This window comes from Delphinus delphis, chromosome 3 (assembly GCF_949987515.2).
Source record: "Delphinus delphis chromosome 3, mDelDel1.2, whole genome shotgun sequence".
NCBI classification, from domain to species: domain Eukaryota; kingdom Metazoa; phylum Chordata; class Mammalia; order Artiodactyla; family Delphinidae; genus Delphinus; species Delphinus delphis.
This window is the reverse complement of record NC_082685.1, coordinates 11,453,178-11,470,018: the sequence shown is the minus strand read 5'-3', so window position 1 is coordinate 11,470,018 and position 16,841 is coordinate 11,453,178. Positions and strand designations below refer to the sequence as shown.

Below are 16,841 nucleotides of genomic sequence, written 5' to 3'. Positions count from 1 at the left end.
TGAAAACTTCCCTAATATGGGAAAGGAAATAGTTCATCAAGTCCAGGAAGCACAGAGAGTCCCATACAGGATAAATCCAAGGAGAAACACGCCAAGACACATATTAACCAAACTATCAAAAATTAAATACAAAGAAAACATATTAAAAGCAGCAAGGGAAAAACAACAAATAACACACAAGGGAATCCCCATAAGGTTAACAGCTGATCTTCCAGCAGAAACTCTGCAAGCCAGAAGGGACTGGCAGGACATATTTAAAGTGATGAAGGAGAAAAACCTACAACCAAGATTACTCTACCCAGCAAGGATCTCACTCAGATCTGATGGAGAAATTAAAACCTTTACAGACAAGCAAAAGCTGAGAGGTTCAGCACCACCAAACCAGCTTTACAACAACTGCTAAAGGAACTTCTCTAGGCAAGAAACACAAGAGAAGGAAAAGACCTACAATAACAAACCCAAAACAATTAAGGAAAATGGGAATAGGAACATACATATCGATAATTACCTTGTAAAAAATGTAAATGGATTAAATGTTCCCACAAAAAGACACAGACTGGCTGAATGGATACAAAAACAACACCCATATATATGCTGTCTACAAGAGACCCACTTCAGACCTACGGACACATTCAGACCTACGGACACATACACACTGAAAGTGAGGGGATGGAAAAAGATATTCCATGCAAATGGAAATCAAGAGAAAGCTGGAGTAGCAATTCTCATATCAGACAAAATAGACTTTAAAATAAAGACTATTAGAAGAGACAAAGAAGAACACTACATAATGATCAAGGGATTGATCCAAGAAGAAGATATAACAATTGTAAATATTTATGCACCCAACATAGGAGCACCTCAATACATAAAGCAAATACAGCCATAAAATGGGAAATTGACAGTAACACATTCATATTAGGGGACTTTAACACCCCACTTTCACCAATGGACAGATCATCCAAAATGAAAATAAATAAGGAAACACAGGCTTTAAATGATACATTAAACAAGATGGACTTGATTGATGTTTATAGGACATGCCATCCAAAAACAACAGAATACACATTTTTCTCAAGTGCTCATGGAACATCCTCCAGGATAGATCATATCTTGGGTCACAAATCAAGCGTTGGTAAATTTAATAAAACTGAAATCATATCAATTATCTTTTCCGACCACAACGCTATAGGACTAGATATCAGTTACAGGAAAAGATCTGTAAAAAATACAAACACATGGAGGCTAAACAATACACTACTTAATAACCAAGTGATCACTGAAGAAATCAAAGAGGAAATCAAAAAATACCTAGAAACAAATGACAATGGAGACAAGATGACCCAAAACCTATGGGATGCAGCAAAAGCAGTTCTAAGAGGGAAGTTTATAGCAATACAATCCTACCTTAAGAAACAGGAAACATCTCAAATCAACAACCTAACCTTGCACCTAAAGCAATTAGAGAAAGAAGAACAAAAAAAACCCCAAAGTTAGCAGAAGGAAAGAAATCATAAAGATCAGAAATAAATGAAAAAGAAACGAAAGAAACGATAGCAAAGATCAATTAAACTAAAACGTGGTTCTTTGAGAAGATAAACAAAATTGATAAACCATTAGCCAGACTCATCAAGAAAAAAAGGGAGAAGACTCAAATCAATAGAATTAGAAATGAAAAAGAAGTAACAACTGACACTGCAGAAATACAAAAGGATCATGAGAGATTACTACAAGCAACTCTACGCCAATAAAATGGACAACCTGGAAAAAATGGACAAATTCTTAGAAATGCACAACCTGCAGAGACTGAATCAGGAAGAAACAGAAAATAGGAACAGACCAATCACAACCACTGAAATTGAACCTGTGATTAAAAATCTTCCAACAAACAAAAGCCCAGGACCAGATGGCTTCACAGGCAAATTCTATCAAACGTCTGGAGAAGAGATAACACCTATCCTTCTCAAACTCTTCCAAAATACAGCAGAGGGAGGAACACTTCCAAACTCATTCTACGGGGCCACCATCACCCTGATACCAAAATCAGACAAAGATGTCACAAAGAAAGAAAACCACAGGCCAATATCACTGATGAACATAGATGCAAAAATCCTCAACAAAATACTAGCAAACAGAATCCAACAGCACATTAAAAGGATCATACAACATGATCAATTGGGGTTCATTCCAGGAATGCAAGGATTCTTCAATATATGCAAATCAATCAATGTGACACACCATATTAACAAATTGAAAGAGAAAAACCATATGATCATCTCAATAGATGCAGAGAAAGCTTTCAACAAAAGTCAAAACCCATTTATGATAAAAACTCTGCAGAAAGTAGGCATAGAGGGAACTTTCCTCAACATGATAAAGGCCATATATGACAAACCCACAGCCAACATCGTCCTCAATGGTGAAAAACTGAAACCATTTCCACTAAGATCAGGAACAAGACAAGGTTGCCCACTCTCACCACTCTTATTCAACATAGTTTTGGAAGTTTTAGCCACAGCAATCAGAGAAGAAAAGGAAATAAAAGGAATCAAAATCAGAAAAGAAGTAAAGCATTCACTGTTTGCAGATGACATAATACAATACATAGAGAATCCTAAAGATGCTACCAGAAAACTACTAGAGCTGATCAATGAATTTGGTAAAGTAGCAGGATACAAAATTAATGCACAGAAATCCCTGGCATTGCTATACACTAATGATGAAAAATCTGAAGGTGAAATTAAGAAAACACTCCCATTTACCATTGAATAAAATTTACCATTTACCAAGAATAAAATATCTAGGAATAAACCTACCTAAGGAGACAAAAGAGCTGTATGCAGAAAATTATAAGACACTGATGAAGGAAACTAAAGATGATACAATAGATGGAGACATATACCATGTTCTTGGATTGGAAGAATCAACATTGTGAAAATGACTCTACTACCCAAAGCAATCTACAGATTCAATGCAATCCCTATCAAACTACCAATGGCATTTTTCACAGAACTAGAACAAAAAATTTCACAATTTGTATGGAAACACAAAAGACCCCGAATAGACAAAGCAATCTTGAGAATGAAAAACGGAGCAGGAGGAATCAGGCTCCCTGAGTTCAGACTATACTATAAAGCTACAGTAATCAAGACAGTATGGTACTGGCACAAAAACAGAAATATAGATCAATGGAACAGGATAGAAAGCCCAGAGACAAACCCACGCACATATGGTTACCTTATCTTTGATAAAGGAAGCAGGAACGTACAGTGGAGAAAAGACAGCCTCTTCAATAAGTGGTGCTGGGAAAACTGGACAGGTACATGTAAAAGTATGAGATTAGAACACTCCCTAACACCATACACAAAAATAAACTCAAAATGGATTAAAGACCTAAATATAAGGCCAGAAACTATCAAACTCTTAGAGGAAAACATAGGCAGAACACTCTATGACATTAATCACAGCAAGATCCTTTTTGACCCACCTCCTAGACAAATGGAAATAAAAACAAAAATAAATGGGACCTCATGAAACTTAAAAGCTTTTGCACAGCAAAGCAAACCACAAACAAGACCAAAAGACAACCCTCAGAATGGGAGAAAATATTTGCAAATGAAGCAACTGACAAAGGATTAATCTAAATTTACAAGCAGCTCATGCAGCTCAATAACAAAAAAACAACCCAATCCAAAAATGGGCAGAAAACCTAAAAAGACATTTCTCCAAAGAAGATATACAGATTGCCAACAAGCACATGAAAGAATGCTCAACATCATTAGAGAAATGCAAATCAAAACTACAATATGATATCATCTCACACCGGTCAGAATGGCCATCATCAAAAAATCTAGAAACAATAAATGCTGGAGAGGGTATGGAGAAAAGGGAACACTCTTGCACTGCTGGTGGGTATGTGAATTGGTACAGCTACTATGGAGAACAGTATGGAGGTTCCTTAAAAAAATACAAATAGAACTACCATATGACCCAGCAATCCCACTACTGGGCATATACCCTGAGAAAACCATAATTCAAAAAGAGTCATGTACCAAAATGTCCATTGCAGCTCTATTTACAATATCCAGGAGATGGAGCAACCAAAGTGTCCACCATCGGATGAATGGATAAAGAAGATGTGGCACATATATACAATGGAATATTACTCAGCCATTAAAAGAAACGAAATTGAGTTATTTGTAGTGAGGTGGATGGACCTAGAGTCATACAGAGTGAAGTAAGTCAGAAAGAGAAAGACAAATACCGTATGCTAACACATATATATGGAATCTAAGAAAAAATAAAAAAAGGTCATGAAGAACCTAGGGGTAAGATGGGAATAAAGACACAGACCTACTAGAGAATGGACTTGAGTATATGGGGAGGGGGAAAGGTAAGCTGGGACAAAGTGAGAGAATGGCACTACCAAATGTAAAATAGATAGCTAGTGGGAAGCAGCCACATAGCACAGGGAGATCAGCTAGGTGGTTTGTGACCACCTACAGGGGTGGGATAGGGAGAGTGGGAGGGAGGGAGACGCAAGAGGGAAGAGATATGGGAACAGATGTATATGTATAACTGATTCACTTTGTTATAAAGCCGAAATTAACACACCATTGTAAAGCAATTATACTCCAATAAAGATGTTAAGAAAAAGAAATCATGTCATGGGGCACATGTCTCTCAGCATCAACAGCCCCCACTGTCACAATTAGCAGCTCCACTAACAAGTTACTAGTGAAATCAACTTTGGGTGGGGCGACAGTTCTAAAATCCGTTGGGACAACGGGCACTCTATGAGTATTTCCCTCCCCACATCCAAAGCCTGCCTGTCACACCTCCCAGAGCCTAAATACCATGCTGGCCACAGACTGCTCAGGGCACTCGGCTGCAAGAAACTCTGCTCCTCCCCCTAGTGCTGCACCAATTAGAACAGCCACTGCCACCCACTCGACCTTCTGGAGTTGGAGGCTCTCACAGGCCCTGAGCTGAAGACCACGTACAGCTGGCTACCCATTTTGCCTTGAGTCATGAGGCAGCACCCTTCAGGCTTGCTTCACCACAGAGACCACTTCATTGAAAAGATAACAATACTTGAAGAGAGAGTGAAACATGGCTTTCTGGCATATTCCACCAACAGGAGAAAGTGTTTCCCTTGTCCTCAGTTTGATGCAATGGCTCTGAGAAGGTCTCCCTTTTTCTAGACCCAATGGCCCCTTGAGAAGCCTTCTGAGATCACCTGAGTGACCAGGAGGGTTTGTATGTTTTATGGACGGTTGTTTCAAGCACAATCAGGAGTCCACTGGAGAGCTGCTGCTTTCTATCCCTAAAAAAAAAAAAAAAAACCACCATCCCCATTCAAAGAAGGGACCCAAGCATCAGCACAATTAATCAAACTCCTGGAAATCATTCTAGCACTAGAGGATGTCCTGGCCAACAGTCAGGTGCATCTGCACCCTTTTTTGCAAATTTTTAGGCCATTGCCAATGGTCTAGCTGTCTGGTTCAACCACCACCAAGACCTTCTTATCCAAAGTCAACCCTTTAGGGATAAAGAACTCATAATATCTTGCCTCACAATTACCCAAATATAAGTCAAGGTCAGACACATCCATGCACGTAATAAACCTCACGCTTCAAAGGCCCATTTCAATACTCAAGCCAATAAACTGACCTGAGTTTCTGAGACACATGCCTACACCTCGGACCTGATGCTATAACCTTGGCCCAGGAGGCCCATAAAATATAAAAAACATTGACAGGCCTCTGCCCTAAAGGTCTAGATAGAATGCCAGGACCCCCTCTGCCTTGGCTAACTTACAAATGTAGCTTATTCCACATTTTAAAATTCCACTGGCAATAAAATTGATCGGTTTAACTTCCAAGACTAAGGGTGGGGCTCCTACAGCTGATGGCAAATAGACTTTACAGGACCCTTCACCCCTCTTCAGGAGCTACTCATTATGCTCTGACCATGATAGATGCTTGTACAGGCATATTACTCATCTATGTCACCAGACGCCACTTCTGAAGCCAAAAGGCAAGAACCCACCAAGATACTCCTTATTGCCTTCAGTGTTCTGACCATTTTGTTGTGTTCAATTAATTTCTTAAAATATGCAACACTGGGCTCTTTTAAAAAAGCATATGGTGGAACTTTTACCTCCCTGACAACCTCAGGCTACAGCTCTCACAGAATGCCAGAAAGCCTTGCTTAGACAGACCATGTTAACATTGCAAAATTAATGCATGGTCTTCTGAACAGTTCTTCCTCCTTTCGGAGGCATTAGACTCAACCCCCAACCTTTAGTACCCACTACTTTGTTGTGATCAGCCTTACTGGCACCTTATTAGTAGAAGCCCTCCTATACCAGACATTTATACCAATATGGTCACTCCCACAGGGCTCTGGTTTATTGTAACGGTGCCTGACTGAAGAGGATATTTCAGCCTCTGACACCTACAGCAAATGGTAAACATAGCTGAAACTCTAGGAGAAATGTAAAAGCTTACAGTAAAGTCCTATTTAACTCAGTTCCTTTCACGTAGTATATCAGGTGCAGCTTCCAACAACAAATTTAAACGTCTACCAAAAGACGTAAAAAACAAAGTTTGAAGAGACGGGGCAAGCAAAGAACCAGATTCAGATTTAGCAAAGATGTTGGAATTATCAGACCGTGATTAACATGCTATATATAGGCTCTAATGGAAAGAGTGGATGTCATACAAGAACAGATGGGTAGGGGATTTGAGAAGATGGCGGAAGAGTTAGACGTGGAGATCACCTTCCTCCCCACAGATACATCAGAAATACATCTACACGTGGAACTGCTCCTATAGAACACCCACTGAACGCTGGCAAAAGACCTCAGACCTCCCAAAAGGCCAGAAACTCCCCCACGTACCTGGGTAGGGCAAAAGAAAAAAGAAAAAACAGAGACAAAAGAATAGGGATGGGACCTGCACCAGTGGGAGGGAGCTCTGAAGGAGGAAAGGTTTCCATACACTAGAAGCTCCTTCGCGGGCGGAGACTGCAGGTGGCACAGGGGGGAAGCTTCGGAGCCACGGAGGACAGAACAGCAACAGGGGTGCGGAGGGCAAAGTGAAGAGATTTCCGCACAGAGGATCGGTGCCGGCCAGCACTCACCAGCCCGAGAGGCTTGTCTGCTCACCCGCCGGGGCGGGCAGGGGCTGGAAGCTGAGGCTCAGACTTCGGTCAGATTGCAGGGAGAGGACTGGGGTTGGCAGCGTGAACACAGCCTGAAGGGGGCTAGTGCGCCACAGCTAGCTGGGAGGGAGTCCGGGAAAAAGTCTGGACCTGCTGAAGAGGCAAGAGACTTTTTCTTTTCTCTCTGTTTCCTGGTGTGCAAGGAGAGGGGATTAAGAGCGTTGCTTAAAGGAGCTCCAGAGAGGGGCGCGAGCTGTGGCTATCAGTGCGGACCCCAGAGACGGGCATGAGACGCTAAGGCTGCTGCTGCAGCCACCAAGAAGCCTGTGTGCGAGCACAGGTCACTATCCACACCTCCCCTCCTGGGAGCCTGTGCAGCCCGCCACCGCCAGGGTCCCGTGATCCAGGGACAACTTCCCTAGGAGAACACACGGTGCGCCTCAGGCTGGTGCACCGTCATGCTGGTCTCTGCCGCCGCAGGCTCACCCTGCATCTGTACCCCTCCCTCCCCCCTGTCCTGAGTGAGCCAGAGCCGCCAAACCAGCTGCTCCTTTAACCCCGTCCAGTCTGAGCGAAGAACAGACACCCTCAGGTGACCTACACGCAGAGGTGGGGCCAAATCCAAAGCTGAACCCCGGGAGCTGTGTGAACAAAGAAGAGAAAGGGAAATCCCACCCAGCAGCCTCAGAAGCAGCGGATTAAATCTCCACAATCAACTTGATGCACCCTGCATCTGTGGAATACCTGAATAGACAACGAATCATCCCAAATTGAGGAGGTGGCCTTTGGGAGCAAGATATATTATTTTTTCCCCTTTTCTTCTTTTTGTGAGTGTGTATGTGTATGCTTCTCTGTGAGATTTTCTCTGTATAGCTTTTGCTTTCACCAATTTTCCTAGCGTTCTGTCCGTCTTTTTTTTACTTTTTAAAATTTTTTCTTAATAATTATTTTTTACTTTAATAACTTTATTTTATCTTTTATTTTATTTTATTTTGTCCTCTTTCTTTCTATTTTTTCTCCCTTTTATTCTGAGCCATGTGGATGAAAGGCTCTAGGTGCTCCAGCCAGAAGTCAGGGCTGTGCCTCTGAGGTGGGAGAGCCAACTTCAGGACACCGGTCCACAAGAGACCTCCCAGCTCCACGTAATATCAAATGGCAAAAATCTCCCAGAGATCTCTATCTCAACACCAACAACCAGCTTCACTCAATGACCAGCAAGCTACAGTGCTGGACACCCTATGCCAAACAACTAGCAAGACAGGAATACAGCCCCCTCCATTAGCAGAGAGGCTGCCTAAAAGCATAATAAGGCCACAGACACCCCAAAACACACCACCAGACGTGGACCTGCCCACCAGAAACACAAGATCCAGCCTCATCCACCAGAAACAAGGCACTACTCCCCTCCACCAGGAAGCCTACAAAACCCACTGACCAACCTTAGCCACTGGGGACAGACACCAAAAACAAAAGGAACTACGAACCTGCAGCCTGCAAAAAGGAGACCCCAAACACAGTAAAATAAGCAAAATAAGAAGACAGAAAAACACAGAGCAGATAAAGGAGCAAGATAAAAAAAAACCCCACCAGACCTAACAAATGAAGAGGAAATAGGCAATCTACCTGAAAAAGAATTCAGAATAATGATAGTAAAGATGATCCAAAATCTTGGAAATAGAATAGAGAAAATGCAAGAAACATTTAACAAGGACCTAGAAGAACTAAAGAGGAAACAAGCAATGATGAACAACACAATAAATGAAATTAAAAATACTCTACAATGTATCAATAGCAGAATAACTGAGGCAGAAGAATGGATAAGTGACCTGGAAGATAAAATAGTGGAAATAACTACTGCAGAGCAGAATAAAGAAAAAAGAATAAAAAGAACTGAGGACAGTCCCAGAGACCTCTGGGACAACATTAAACGCACCAACATTCGAATTATAGGGGTCCCAGAAGAAGAGAAAAAGAAAGGGACTGAAAATATTTGAAGAGATTATAGTTGAAAACTTCCCTAATATGGGAAAGGAAATAGTTCAAGTCCAGGAAGCACATAGAGTCCCATACAAGATAAATCCAAGGATAAACTCGCCAAGACACATATTAATCAAACTATCAAAAATTAAATACAAAGAAAACATATTAAAAGCAGCAAGGGAAAAACAACAAATAACACACAAGGGAATCCCCATAAGGTTAACAGCTGATCTTCCAGCAGAAACTCTGCAAGCCAGAAAGGACTGGCAGGACATACTTAAGGTGATGGAGAAAAACCTACAACCAAGAATACTCTACCCAGCAAGGATCTCGTTCAGATCTGATGGAGAAATTAAAACCTTTACAGACAAGCAAAAGCTGAGAGAGTTCAGCACCACCAAACCAGCTTTACAACAAATGCTAAAGGAATTCTCTAGGCAAGAAATAGAAGAGAAGGAAAAGACCTACAATAACAAACCCAAAACAATTAAGAAAATGGGAATAGGAACATACATATCGATAATTACCTTAAATGTAAATGGATTAAATGCTCCCACCAAAAGACACAGACTGGCTGAATGGATACATAAACAAGATCCATATAAATGCTGTCTAAAAGAGACCCACTTCAGACCTAGGGACACATACAGCCTGAAAGTGAGGGGATGGAAAAAGATATTCCATGCAAATGGAAATCAAAAGAAAGCTGGAGTAGCAATTCTCATATCAGACAAAATAGACTTTAAAATAAAGACTATTAGAAGAGACAAAGAAGGACATTACATAATGATCAAGGGATTGATCCAAGAAGAAGATATAACAATTGTAAATATTTATGCACCCAACATAGGAGCACCTCAATACATAAGGCAAATACTAACAGCCACAAAAGGGGAAACTGACAGTAACACAATCATAGTAGGGGACTTTAACACCCCACTTTCACCAATGGACAGATCACCCAAAATGAAAATAAATAAGAAAACAAGCTTTAAATGATACATTAAACAAGATGAACTTAATTGATGTTTATAGGACATGCCATCCAAAAACAACAGAATACACATTTTTCTCAAGTGCTCATGGAACATTCTCCAGGATAGATCATATGTTGGGTCACAAATCAAGCCTTGGTAAATTTAAGAAAATGGAAATCGTATAAAGTATCTTTTCCAACCACAACGCTATGAGAGTAGATATAAATTACAGGAAAAGATCTGTAAAAAATACAAACACATGGAGGCTAAACAATACACTACTTAATAACCAAGTGATCACTGAAGAAATCAAAGAGGAAATCAAAAAATACCTAGAAACAAATGACAATGGAGACACGACAGCCGAAAACCTATGGGATGCAGCAACAGCAGTTCTAAGAGGGAAGTTTATAGCAATACAATCCTACCTTAAGAAACAGGAAACATCTCGAATCAACAACCTAACCTTGCACCTAAAGCAATTAGAGAAAGAAGAACAAAAAAAACCCCAAAGTTAGCAGAAGGAAAGAAATCATAATGATCAGATCAGAAATAAATGAAAAAGAAATGAAGGAAACGATAGCAAAGATCAATAAAACTAAAAGCTAGTTCTTTGAAAGGATAAACAAAATTGATAAACCATTAGCCAGACTCATCAAGAAAAAAAGGGAGAAGACTCAAATCAATAGAATTAGAAATGAAAAACGAGAAGTAACAACTGACACTGCAGAAATACAAAGGATCATGAGAGATTACTACAAGCAACTCTACGCCAATAAAATGGACAACCTGGAAGAAATGGACAAATTCTTAGAAATGCACAACCTGCTGAGACTGAACCAGGAAGAAATAGAAAATATGAACAGACCAATCACAACGACTGAAATTGAAACTGTGATTAAAAATCTTCCAACAAACAAAAGCCCAGGACCAGATGGCTTCACAGGCAAATTCTATCAAACGTCTGGAGAAGAGATAACACCTATCCTTCTCAAACTCTTCCAAAATATAGCAGAGGGAGGAACACTTCCAAACTCATTCTATGAGGCCACCATCACCCTGATACCAAAACCAGACAAAGATGTCACAAAGAAAACTGCAGGTCAATATCACTGATGAACACAGATGCAAAAATCCTCAACAAAATACTAGCAAACAGAATCCAACAGCACATTAAAAGGATCATACAACATGATCAATTGGGGTTCATTCCAGGAATGCAAGGATTCTTCAATATACGCATATCAATCAACGTGATACACCATATTAACAAATTGAAAGAGAAAAACCATATGATCATCTCAATAGATGCAGAGAAAGCTTTCGACAAAAGTCAAAACCCATTTATGATAAAAACCCTGCAGAAAGTAGGCATAGAGGGAACTTTCCTCAACATAATAAAGGCCATATATGACAAACACACAGCCAACGTCATCCTCAACGGTGAAAAACTGAAACCATATCCACTAAGATCAGGAACAAGACAAGGTTGCCCACTCTCACCACTATTATTCAACATAGTTTTGCAAGTTTTAGCCACAGCAATCAGAGAAGAAAAAGAAATAAAAGGAATACAAATTGGAAAAGAAGAAGTAAAGCTGTCACTGTTTGCAGATGACATGATACTACACATAGAGAATCCTAAAGATGCTACCAGAAAACTACTAGAGTTAATCAATGAATTTGGTAAAGTAGCAGGATACAAAATTAATGCACAGAAATCTCTGGCATTCCTATACACTAATGATGAAAAATCTGAAAGTGAAATTAAGAAAACGCTCCCATTTACCACTACAACAAAAAGAATAAAATATCTAGGAATAAACCTACCTAAGGAGACAAAAGAGCTGTATGCAGAAAATTATAAGACACTGATGAAAGAAATTAAAGATGATACAAATAGATGTAGAGATATACCATGTTCTTGGATTGGAAGAATCAACATTGTGAAAATGACTCTACTACCCAAAGCAATCTACAGATTCAATGCAATCCCTATCAAACTACCACTAGCATTTTTCACAGAGCTAGAGCAAATAATTTCACAATTTGTATGGAAACACAAAAGACCCCGAATAGACAAAGCAATCTTGAGAACGAAAAATGGAGCTGGAGGAATCAGGCTCTCTGACTTCAGTCTATACTACAAAGCTACAGTAATCAAGACAGTATGGTACTGGCACAAAAACAGAAATATAGATCAATGGAACAGGATAGAAACCCAGAGATAAACCCACGCACATATGGTCACCTTATCTTTGATAAAGGAGGCAAAAATATACAGTGTAGAAAAGACAGCCTCTTCAATAAGTGGTGCTGGGAAAACTGGACAGGTACATGTAGAAGAATGAAATTAGAACACTCCCTAACACCATACACAAAAATAAACTCAAAATGGATTAAAGACCTAAATGTAAGGCCAGACACTATCAAACTCTTAGTGGAAAACATAGGCAGAACATTCTATGACATTAATCACAGCAAGATCCTTTTTGACCCGCCTCCTAGAGAAATGGAAATAAAAACAAAAATAAACAAATGGGACCTAATGAAACTTTAAAGCTTTTGCACAGCAAAGCAAACCATAAACAAGACTAAAAGACAACCCTCAGAATGGGAGAAAATATTTGCAAATGAAGCAACTGACAAAGGATTAATCTCCAAAATTTACAAGCAGCTCATGTAGCTCAATAACAAAAAGCAAACAACCCAATCCAAAAATGGGCAGAAGACCTAAATAGACATTTCTCCAAAGAAGATATACAGATTGCCAACAAACACATCAAAGAATGCTCAACATCATTAATCATTAGAGAAATGCAAATCAAAACTACAATGAGATATCATCTCACACCAGTCAGAATGGCCATCATCAAAATATCTACAAACAATAAATGCTGGAGAGGGTGTGGAGAAAAGAGAACACTCTTGCACTGCTGGTGGGAATGTAAATTGATACAGCCACTATGGAGAACAGTATGGAGGTTCCTTAAAAAACTAAAAATAGAACTACCATAAGACCCAGCAATCCCACTGCTGGACATATACCCTGAGAAAACCGTAATTCAAAAAGAGTCATGTACCAAAACGTTCACTGCAGCTCTATTTACAATAGCCAGGACATGGAAGCAACCTAAGTGTCCAGCAAGAGATGAATGGATAAAGAAGATGTGGCACATATATGCAATGGAATATTACTCAGCCATAAAAGGAAATGAAATTGAGTTATTTGTAGTGAGGTGGATGGACCTAGATTCTTTCATACAGAGTGAAGTAAGTCAGAAAGAGAAAAACAAATACCATATGCTAACACAGATATGTGGAATCTAAGGGGAAAAAAAAGGTCATGAAGAACCTAGGGGTAAGATGGCAATAAAGACACAGACCTACTAGAGAATGGACTTGAGGATATGGGGAGGGGGAAGGGTAAGCTGTGACAAAGTGAGAAGTGGCATGGACATATATACACTACCAAACGTAAAATAAATAGCTAGTGGGAAGCAGCTGCATAGCACAGGGAGATCAGCTCGGTGGTTTGTGACCACCTAGACGGATGGGATAGGGAGGCTGGGAGGGAGGGAGACACAAGAGGGAAGAGATATGGAAACATATGTATATGTATAACTGATTCACTTTGTTATAAAGCAGAAACTAAAACACCATTGTAAAGCAATTATACTCCAATAAAAATGTTTTTTAAAAAAAAAAGAACAGATTGGTAATGTAAACAGAGGTGAAAACCCTAAGAATCACAGGGGAATGCAATAAATAGAAAACACTGTAACAGAAATGAAGAGTGCCTTTGAGGGGTTCATCAGTAGACTGGAAATGTCTGAGGAAACAATCAGTGAGCTTGAAGAAATGCCAATAGAATCTTCTAATATGAAATGCAAAGGGAAAATAAAGATCAAAAAGAACAGACTCTGGAACAATTAACAAAAGGTGTAACATAAACATAATGGAAATATCTGAAGGAGAAGACAGAAAAGAACAGGAGAAATAACTGAAGATCTCAGTTAATTAATGAGATCTTCCCATAATTAATGATAGACACCAAAGGCACAGATTCAGGAAGCTCAGAGAATACCAAGCAGGATAAAACTTTTAAAGTGGGGACTTCCCTGGTGGTCCACTGGCTAAGATTCCACACTCCCAACGCAGGGGGCCTGGGTTCGATCCCTGGTCAGGGAACTAGATCCCACATGCAAGCTGCAACTAAGAGTTCACATGCCACAACTAAAGATCCCTCATGCTGCAACTAAGACCTGGCGGAGCCAAAGTAAATAAAGAAATAGTAAGAAAATAGTAAAAAAATATGGTAGATATTAATCCAACTGTATCAATCATTTTAAGCACCAGTGGTCTAAATACCACATGGAAAGACACAAACTGTCATAGTAGATAATAAAATAAGACCTAATTATATGTTGTCTACAAGAAGCACACTTTGAATATAAACACAGAGATAGATAAAAGTAAAAGGATGGAGAAACATATACCATGCCAACACCAAACAAAAGAAAACTGGCATAGCTATATTAATTTCAGACAAAGCAGACTGCAGAGCAATGAAAACTCACAGGAATGAGGAAGGGCAGTACATAATTATATAGGGGCCACGTCTCCAAGAAGACATAGCAATCCTTCACGTGTATGTGTGTAACAACAGAGGGGCAAAATATACAAGGCAAAAATGGACAGAGAGACTTCCCTGGTGGTCCACTGGGTAAGACTCTGCACTCTCAATGCAGGGGGCCCAGGTTCGATCCCTGGCTGGGGAACTAAGATCCCACATGCCACAACTAAAAGCCCTCATGCCGCAACTAATAGCCCAAATGCCGCAGCTAAGAAGTCTGTGTGCCACAACCACAAGATCCTGCATCCTGCAACCAAAAGATCCTGCATGCCTCAACAAAGATCCCACATGCCACAACTAAGACCTGGTGCAGCCAAAATAAATAAATCAATTATTTTTTTAAAAAACCGATAGACCTGCAAGGAGAAATGAATCCACTACTATAGCGGTAGACTTCAACACCCCCTTATCATGAATCATAAATTCCAGCAAGCAGAAAATCAGGAAGGACAAAGTTGAACTGAACAGCACGATGAAACAACTGGACTTAATTGTAATCTATGGAATACTTCAGGCAACAACAGCAGAATACACATTCTTCTCAAGTTCACATGGAACATTCACCAAGACAGACCACATTCTGGGACATAAAATGCACCTTAATAGATTTGAAAGAAAAAAAAAAAAGAAATCATACAAAATATGCTCAGACCACACTGGCATTAATCTAGAAATCAATCGCGGAAAGATAGTGGAAAACCCCCAAATACTTGGAGATTAAACAACACACTTCTAAATAACACATGAATCAAAGAAGTCTTGAGAACAATTAAACATTATTTTGAATTAAATAAAAATGAAAATACAACTTATCAAATTGTGGGAAACAGCAAATTCAGTACCTAGAGGGAAATTTATACCACTGAATGCATACTGTAGAAAAGATCTATAATCAATAATGTAAGCGTCTAAATTATTAGAGAAATGCAAATCAAATCTACAGTGAGGTACCACCTCACACCGGTCAGAATGGCCATCATTAAAAAGTCTACAAATAACAAATGCTGGAGAGGGTGTAGAGAAAAGGGGACCCTCCTACACTGTTGGTGGGAATGTAAAGTGGTGCAGTCACTATGGAAAATAGTATGGAGGTTCCTCAAAAAACTAAAAATAGGGACTTCCCTGGTAGCCCAGTGGTTGGGACTCCACGCTTCCACTGTGAGGGGCGAGGGTTCGATCCCTGGTTGTGTCACTAGGATCACGCATGCCGTGCGGCACTGCCAAAAAAAACCCCCAAAACTAAAAATAGAGTTGCTATATGACCAAGCAATCCTAATCCTGGGCATATAACCAGATAAAACTCTAATTCAAAAAGATACATGTACCCCTATGTTCATAGCAGCACTATTCACAATAGCCAAGACATGGAAACAACCTAAATGTCCAACGATAGATGAATAGATAAAGAAGATGTGGTACATATACACAGTGGAATACACTCAGGCATTAAAAAAGAATGAAATAATGCCATGTGCAGCTACATGGATGTACCTAGAGATTATCATACTAAGTGAAGTAAGTCAGAAAGAGAAAGACAAATACCATATGATATCACTTATATGTGGAATCTAAAATATGACACAAACTTATCTATGAAACAGAAACAAACTCACAGACATAGAGAACAGACTTGTGGTTGCCAAGCGGGAAGTGGGAGTAGAGGAGGGATGGATTGGGAGTTTGGGATTAGCAGATGCAAACTACTATATATAGAATGGATAAACAACGAAGTCCTACTGTATAGCACAGGGAACTATATTCAATATTCTGTGATAAACCATAATAGAAAATAATATGAAAAAGAATGTATATATATATATATATATATATATGTATAACTAACTGCTGTACAGCAGAAATTAACACATTGTACATCAACTATACCTGAATAAAATAAATTTTAAAAATACAAGGTTGGATTTCCCTGGTGGCACAGTGGTTAAGAATCCACCTGACAGTGCAGGGGACACGGGTTCGAGCCCTGGTCCAGGAAGATTCCACATGCCGTGAAGCAACTAAGCCCATGTGCAACTACTGAGCCAGCGCTCTAGAGCCCGTGAGCCACAACTACTGAGCCCACG

At 39.7% G+C, this 16,841-nt stretch overlaps 1 non-coding gene across 1 annotated transcript; it reads left to right on the top strand.

Annotated features, from left to right (window-relative positions):
• The first annotated feature begins 14,832 nt into the window (after window positions 1–14,832).
• TRNAE-CUC (transfer RNA glutamic acid (anticodon CUC)) lies at window positions 14,833–14,905 on the top strand. Its single transcript has one exon. It is a non-coding gene; the product is annotated as a tRNA-Glu (tRNA).
• Window positions 14,906–16,841: the final 1,936 nt, after the last annotated feature.